A 7,845-nucleotide genomic window follows, 5' to 3' on the forward strand; every position below is an offset into this window, starting at 1 on the left:
ACCAGAATTAGTTCCAGCCATGGCTCTGGTGGTTCACAGGTAAGAGCTACTTGCTTGGTTTTGATTGAGTGTGTATATTGCTCAGTTGGATTGTAGAATATGCCTGTATTTTGCTCCACCCAGCCTACTAGAATATCAGCTAGCAGGCAAATCCAAAACCTAAAGTCATTTCTGCTGTTATTCTGGGAGCAATATTAGAGCTATGCCTGGCCCCTTAGTCTCCTACACTGAAGATATAGAACCTCTGATTTGCCCATTTAAGAATATAGCAAATGACTAGAAAACCCAAGCATCAAATTGATTCAAGATGCAAAAAATCTCTATGTTATAGTACAGGAAACAAAAAGAATCAAGACAATACAATTCCACTAAAAATTATAGATCCATCAGAAAGGACTTCCAGTGAGAATGATTTAGAAGAAATACCTGACAACAAATGCAAAAGAATAATTATAAATAACTTGTTCAAAGAAATCATAGAAATCAAAGAAAACAAATTCCTGAAGGCATCCCAAGAGAACAAAGGAAACCAACTTAATGAAATAAGGAAGTCAATACAAGACAACTGTGAAGAAATAGAAATATTAAATAAATACCAACCAGAAATACTATAAATGAAAAACACAGTAAGTCAAATAAAAAAAAAAACTCTGGGAGCTAGAGAGATTGCCTAGTGGTTAAGGTGCTTGCCTGTGAAGCCAAAGGACCCAGGTTCGATTCCCCAGGACCCACGTAAGCCAGATGCACAAGGGGCACATATGTCTGGAGTTCGTTTGCAGTGGCTGGAGGCCCTGACGTGCCCATTCTTTCTCTATGTGTCTTTCTTCTCTCTATCTCTGTCTGCTTGCAAATAAATAAATGAATTAAAAAAAAAAAAACCTCTGTATAAAGTCCCACCAAAACAATAGATCACAGAGAGGACAGAATATCTAAACTAAAAGACAACAAATAGAAATACAAACACATAAAAGGTATGAATGGACATGTCAAGGCATTCAGGATACTATAAAAAGATCAAACATAAGAATTCAGGGTAGAAGAATCTCACTCCAAAAGCATAATAGGTATTTTAAACAAAATCATAGAAGAAACATTCTCCAAATAGGAAAAGAGATGCCAATACAGATGCAGGAAGCATTTAGAACACCAAATAGAACCAACAAAGAACCTCTCATTGCCATATTACAATTAAACTCTTAAATACACAAACTGAAGAAAATATATTGTAGGGCTGGAGAGATAGTTTAGCAGTTAAGGTGCTTTCCCGCAAAGCCAAAGGGCCTAGGTTTGATTCCCCAAGACCAACATAAGCCAGATGCACAAGATGGCACATGGATCAGGGTGGGGGTTGTTGTTGTTGGTTTTTTGCAGCAGCAGCAGCAGCTAGAGGCCCTGGCATGCCAAGAAAGAAAGAAAGGGAGGAAGGAAGGAAGGAAGGGAGGGAGGGAGGGAGGGAGGGAGGGAGGGAGGGAGGGAGGGAGGGAGGGAGGGAGGGAGGGAGGGAGGGAAAAATATATTGAAAGCAGTAAGAGAGAAGCAACAAGTCATCTATAAAGAAAAGTTCATCAGGATAACAGTAGATTACTCAACACATACTTTAAAATGAAATATTCCAAGTTTTGAAAGATAACAACTGTCAACCAAGATTACCATATCCAGCAAAGCTATCCATAATAATTGTCAGAGCAATAGACTTTTCACAACAAAAATGGGCTAAAGGAATATATAACCACTAAAACAGCTCTACAGAAAATACTTGAAATGCTGAAGAGAAAGAAAAGCACATACATGAGAAAGCAGGAAAAAAAAACATACTGAAATAACAGTTAATACAAGAGAGTAAAGGAAAAACAGGAAGCACTAAAAGCAAGAACAGTGGCAAGAATAAATACACACATTTCAATAATAACATCAATGGCCTCAATGCCACAACCAAAAGATACAGGCTTAGCTGGGTATGGTGGTGCTTGCCTTTAATCTCAGCACTCAGGAGGTAGAGGTAGGAGGATGACCAGGAGTTCAAGGCCAGCCTGAGACTACATAGTGAACCTGGGCAAGAGCAAGACCCTACCTCAGAAAGCAAACAAACAAACAAAAAAAAAAAAAACTAGGTTTGTAGACTGGATTAAAAGGTAGGATCGGGGCTGGAGAGATGGCTTAGCAGTTGAGCACTTGCCTATGAAGCCTTAAGAACCCCCATTCGAGGCTTGAATCCCGAGGACCCAAGTAAGCTAGACACACAAGGGGGGCACATAAATCTGGAGTTCATTTGCAGTTGCTGGAGGCCCTGGAATGCCCATTTTCTCTCTATCTATCTGCCTCTTTCCCTCTCTGTCACTCTCAAATAAATAAAAATGAACAAAAAAATTTTTTTTAATTTAAAATTATTTATTTATTTATTTGAGAGTGACAGAGAGGAGGAGAGAAAGAGAGAGAGAGAGAATAGGCATGCCAGGGTTTCCAGCCACTGCAAACTCCAAACATATGTGCCCCCTTGTGCATCTGGCTAACGTGGGTCCTGGGGAATCGAGCCTTGAACTGGTGTCCTTAGGTTTCACAGGCAAGCGATTAACCACTAAGCCATCTCTCCAGCCCCCAAACTTAAAAATTTTTTAAAGGCAGGATAATTCTCTTTGTTGCCTCCAAGAAACTCATCTCTCTGTAAAAAACAGATGCTATCTTAGGGTGAAGGGATGGAAAATGGTACTTCAAGCAAATGGACCTAGAAAATGAGCAGGTGTTGCTATCCTAATATCTGACAGGGTAGACTTCAAACCAACATTAGTTAGGCATGCATTGTAGAAATCAGTGTGGAGGTTCCTGAAACAGCTAAAAATAGATTTACTATATAACCCAGCTATACCACTCCTTTGTATATATCCTAAGGACTCTACTCACTACCTTAGAGATACTTGTTCATCCATGGCTATTGAAACTCTATTGAAAATATCTGAGGGGGGGGGTGCTGGAGAGATTGCTCAATGGTTATGGCACTTACCTTTAAAGTTTAATGATTCCCAGTTGCACAAAGCCAGATGCACAAAAGAGCTAGGAAATGGAACCAGTCTTGATGTCCCTCAACTGATGAATGGATAATGAAGTTGTGGTACATCCATACAATAGAGTTCTATTCAGTGGCAAAGAAAAATGAAATTTTCCAGGAAATGGATCTATCTGGAAAGGATTACACTAAGTGAGGTAACCTAGGCCTAGAAAGCCAAATGCACATGTTCTGTCTCATTTGTGGATCCTAGCTACAAATGTTTAGATTTGGAGTAAATTCAGCAACAGAAGCCAGCCAGCTGGAAGGGGCTATGAGGGAGGGAGGAGAGGGAAGGTCTTAAGGGGAGAGTATTGCATATATGTAAGTAGAGAAACAGATTACTGGGGCTAAAATGGCCTAAGTGAGCTCAGGGGGAAGGGTTGTGTAAAGGAAGGAAGAGGATTAATCAATTTTTTTTTAATTTTCATTAGCATTTTCCATGATTATAAAAAAAAATCCCATGGTAATTCCCTCCCTCCCCCCACCACTTAATCAAAATTTAAGATGTTATGAATAAACCATATGGAAACCTACTTCTTTGGATAATGGCAAACCCAGAAGTCATAGGTTGTTACTAGAAAATTGTTACTACCAGGAATGGAATACCTTCCAGTGAGTTGTTGGCCAGGGAGTTTCCTGATGCTGCCAAAACATTATAGGCCATTGCCAAGGCTCTTGGTTTCCCATCAGAAATAGATGGTAAGACCCTATTGCTGAAGATTTCACATGCTTGGGCTACAGGGCACTGAGAAATCAAGCTACAGTTGAACTGAAATCCTCCTCCCTGTGGACCAGCTGACAGAAAGCTGGATAAAAGTACACTTCATATAGTCCTGTTGGAGAGAGAAGTCATCAATGGTGGTAAACAGCAGTAGAGTGGACATTGCAAGCCTTAAAATTGGCCAGCCTGACCAAATGTACCAACTGCTGCAATAGTGGCATGTTTGTTATAGGGGAAAACAACCACTCTCTAATTGGCCTGGAGACCCACTATGCCTGGCACTGGAAACATAGTCCAAAGCCTACGGTGAGGAGGCTGAGACCTAGGGGAGTAATGCCTGCTTTTGTCTGGTTAAATGAATATATTATGTAGACAAAACTGCCTTCGAAGCTCTTTTCTTAATGTTTATACCCATATATGAATGCTACTGTCACTTTTGGTTAGAGCAGCTTTTCTTTGCAGATGGTGATGACCACTGGGAAGACTAAAAAGTCACCATAGTGCTGGAAAGAAATGATAGTGGAATATTCAGCACTGAGAAATGTCTATTACACCTTCCAAGGCTCAGGATCTACTATGGAAGAGGAGGCAGAAAGAATGTAAGAGCTTACAATGCAATCCTTCAGACAAAATGGCCAGGGTATCCATGACCCCACAGTGCCTGGCAACAATTACACGAGATCTTCATAATAGGAGGAAAAGAGGAAGAGATCAAAATAAAAGAGAGGCTAATTGAGAGTGGGAAGGTTATGATGGAGAGTGGATTTATGAGAGAGAGTGGGAATAGGGAGGAAGTTATAATCATTTATTGTCTATAGCTATGGAAGCTATCAATGAAAAGTTTAAAAAACATGTGAAAGTATTTTTATCAGGGTGTGGTATCCAGTAAGTACATAGTAAGTGCTAAGAATTACAATTGAAGTTCAATTTAATACATTGATATTATTTTTAAGTACAAATCCTTACGATAACTTTAGTGTAGTTTTTATGGATCCAATTGCAGAATAGACTAATAAAAAATGACTTTCAAAAAATGTTGACAACTGTTTCTATTGTAGGAAAAATTAATGACATTTATATTAATTTCTAGTTTATGTTACCTTTAGCATTATCAGTTCCAACAAAACTTAGGTTAAAACTATACCTAAATTTTTATTATAAATTTAATGATTTAAATTAAAAGTAAGAATCAATCATTGTGGATGTCAATGTATTAAAGCCAGTATATTATTAGCAAAATACTAAGCCCCATAATTCCTTCATTCTTCCTAACCCATGTTTTAAACTAGCAATCCTGTTGATAATTAAAACCAAGCAAGTATTTTGCCTTTCTACTATCAAAATGAATCCCGCTTTATGTCTTCTTGATTAATGAAAGGATATATATCCTTCCGAGTGATGAGTATGTTTCACCACTTGAACACCAGCATTGCATTACTTTTTTTCTATTTTCTTGTTAAACACAAAGCAAGAGTGACATCTGGTGATCAGGAAGATTATCACATGCATGGATGCCCTTGGGATTGTTCTTTGTTTAAGGTTCGTTTCTATTAAAAAAAATGAAAACTTTTAAGTGTTTACTTTTTTACCTTGTAATCTTTCAAAACTGTGTTTAGGTAGACCATGGAAAAGGGTGCAAGAGTGATAAAGAGTATGTTAGGCAAAGAAAATCAATCAGAATATTTTGAATTTTAAAAAACACAGAAATAAGCCAGGTGTGGTAGTCCATGCCTTTAATCCCAGCAGGGGGGAAGAGGCAGGAGGATGACTGAGTTTAAGATCACTCTAGACTAGAGCAAGGCCCTACCTTGGAAAACCAAAAAGAAAAAAAAAAGACAGTTATATTTATTTTTCTTGATTTCTAGGAGAGGTAAAATATGATTTTACATAATAAGAAGTACCTTGATTCTTATGAAAATATGAATGTTTTACAGGTGATTTCTGTCTGAAAAACAAAGAAACAAAGGAAGCAAAGTGAGTAAGCAAAAATATCGGCACTGAGCTAAAAGAATGTATTTGGTCTTGTTCACAAATTGCACAACACATCAGTAAAGCATAACTCAGTTGGGACCCAAGTAAATGTAACTCAGTTTGGACCCGGGAATAAAAAGGGAACTTCCAAGACTATACTTTCAGGGATCATGTCTGTGGTGTGTTACTAGAGAAGTTTCTCTGACTGTGCACAAGGAGGAGGTGTAGTGTTCTCTCCTGAGTATGAAGCTGGCTCTTGGTGTTGCTTTGCTGCAACTGCCACTTGCCATTGATGATCCTTCCTGCTTTTCTACCAGGAGCTGGAGAGAGAGGCTGCAGTCAAGTGGGGAAAAAGAAAAAGGAACTTCCTTTCTGAAAAGGGAACATGACATTAGACCACACACATACTTCTTTGTATCTACCTATGTACCTGTGGGGTTCAGAATTTAGAAAACCATGGAGACAATTTCTTTTTGTACTCACAGTATTTATTTAGTGCCAGTCAGGATGTTGGCAGGACTCAGAGTAAAAAGAGAAAGCAGGAGGGAGTCCTGAGTCATTTAGGAAGAGGAAAGGAGGGTTTTTAAGGTGTTGTGGGGAGAAGGGGGGTGGGGAAGGGTAGTAGCTTGCATGGTGGGCTGTAAGGTCCATGCTGCATGGGTTGTTTGGATCCTGTCTGTTTCACAGGGAGATGAGAAACCATGTTGGAGCCATGCATGGTGTCTCCATATTTACAAGGTGTACTTTTGATCTCTCAGGTGTTAGCTCCAAGGGAGGGGCTAATGTCAGAGGAAAAAAGTGATATGAGAATAAAATAAAAATAAAACAGGTGCAGGTATTTTAGGAGAAACTTAGAAGCACCATAAAACCTCAGATTCATTAGGAACAAATTTACCTCAGAGAAAAGTGAACTTATGACATTGAGACAGGTTTAGGATATGCATGTGCACAGAACAATGATAAAGAAAGAAAGATAATTTAAACAGAAGGATAGCAGAAAGGCAAAGAAAAAATAGTTGGTATAAATAGAAAGATAGGCACTGTTGCAGTCAGGTTCGCATTGCTGGCAGAAATCACCCAACCAAGAGCAGTTTGTGGGTATAAAAAGGTTTATTTTGGCTAATAGACTCGAGGGGAAGCTGCGTGATGGTAGGGGAAATGATGGCATGAGCAGAGGATGGACATCACCTCCTGGCCAACATCAGAGGGTCAACAGTCACAGGAGGGTGTGCCAAACGCAGGTAAGGGGACACTGGCTATAATACCCTCAAGCCCACGCCCAACAATACACTGCCCCCAGGAGGCATTAATTCCCACATCTCCATCAGCTGGATCATTCAGAACACTTAAGCTTATGGGGGACTCCTGAATCAAACCACCATACCCGCCCCTGGCCACCATGAACTGATAACCATCTACAATGTAAAATTCAGTGCATTCAGTCCAACTTTAAAGGTCCCATGTTTTAAGAAAAAATCAATTCTAATGATGTTCAAAGATCCCCATAATCCAGGGAATTTTAACTGAGCCATAATCACCAAAAATCCCCCCAAAATCCATAATGGCACAGAATAAACACTCATATTGCAAAAGATGGCACTGGGCATAGCAAAGAAATATTCAACCAATATAAGATTTAAACAGAGCAAACACCAAACTCTGTAGCTTCAAGTCCAAGAACTCTAGCCAGTGACAAACCTCCAAATCCAATAATTTAACCAGCAGCATTTCTCTGGTATTTCAATTCTGCCCCTCCAGCTAGGCTAATCACAGTCCTGGAAAACTTCATACGGAGCCAGCAGCTTTCCTTAGCCGCCATCCTGTGGTCCCTGCATCTCCACTACAATCTGCAGTTCATCCTCATGGCCCCATGGGGTCTCCATTACAGGCATCCAGGAAACCTGCTTCACAAAGCCCATGTCCATTTCCAAAACACAAGACTGTGTTGCAAACTCAATGACCATCTCTTTCCTGCATTTCTTATACCCCTCAATACCAGGTAGCATGCCAGTTTGTTAATCCGGGGGCGGGGAGCATAAAGCAGACTTTGAAGAACAGGACACTCCTTGAGCACTCAGGCCCCTTCAAAAGAGTCTACATTCTTCCTGTT

The 7,845-nt window shown here is 39.7% G+C and overlaps 1 pseudogene; it reads left to right on the forward strand.

Moving 5' to 3' along the window:
- The first annotated feature begins 5,884 nt into the window (after positions 1–5,884).
- On the forward strand, positions 5,885–6,079 carry LOC123454436 (annotated as a pseudogene).
- Positions 6,080–7,845: the final 1,766 nt, after the last annotated feature.

Source organism: Jaculus jaculus, chromosome 13 (assembly GCF_020740685.1).
Source record: "Jaculus jaculus isolate mJacJac1 chromosome 13, mJacJac1.mat.Y.cur, whole genome shotgun sequence".
Classification (NCBI taxonomy): Eukaryota; Metazoa; Chordata; class Mammalia; order Rodentia; family Dipodidae; genus Jaculus; species Jaculus jaculus.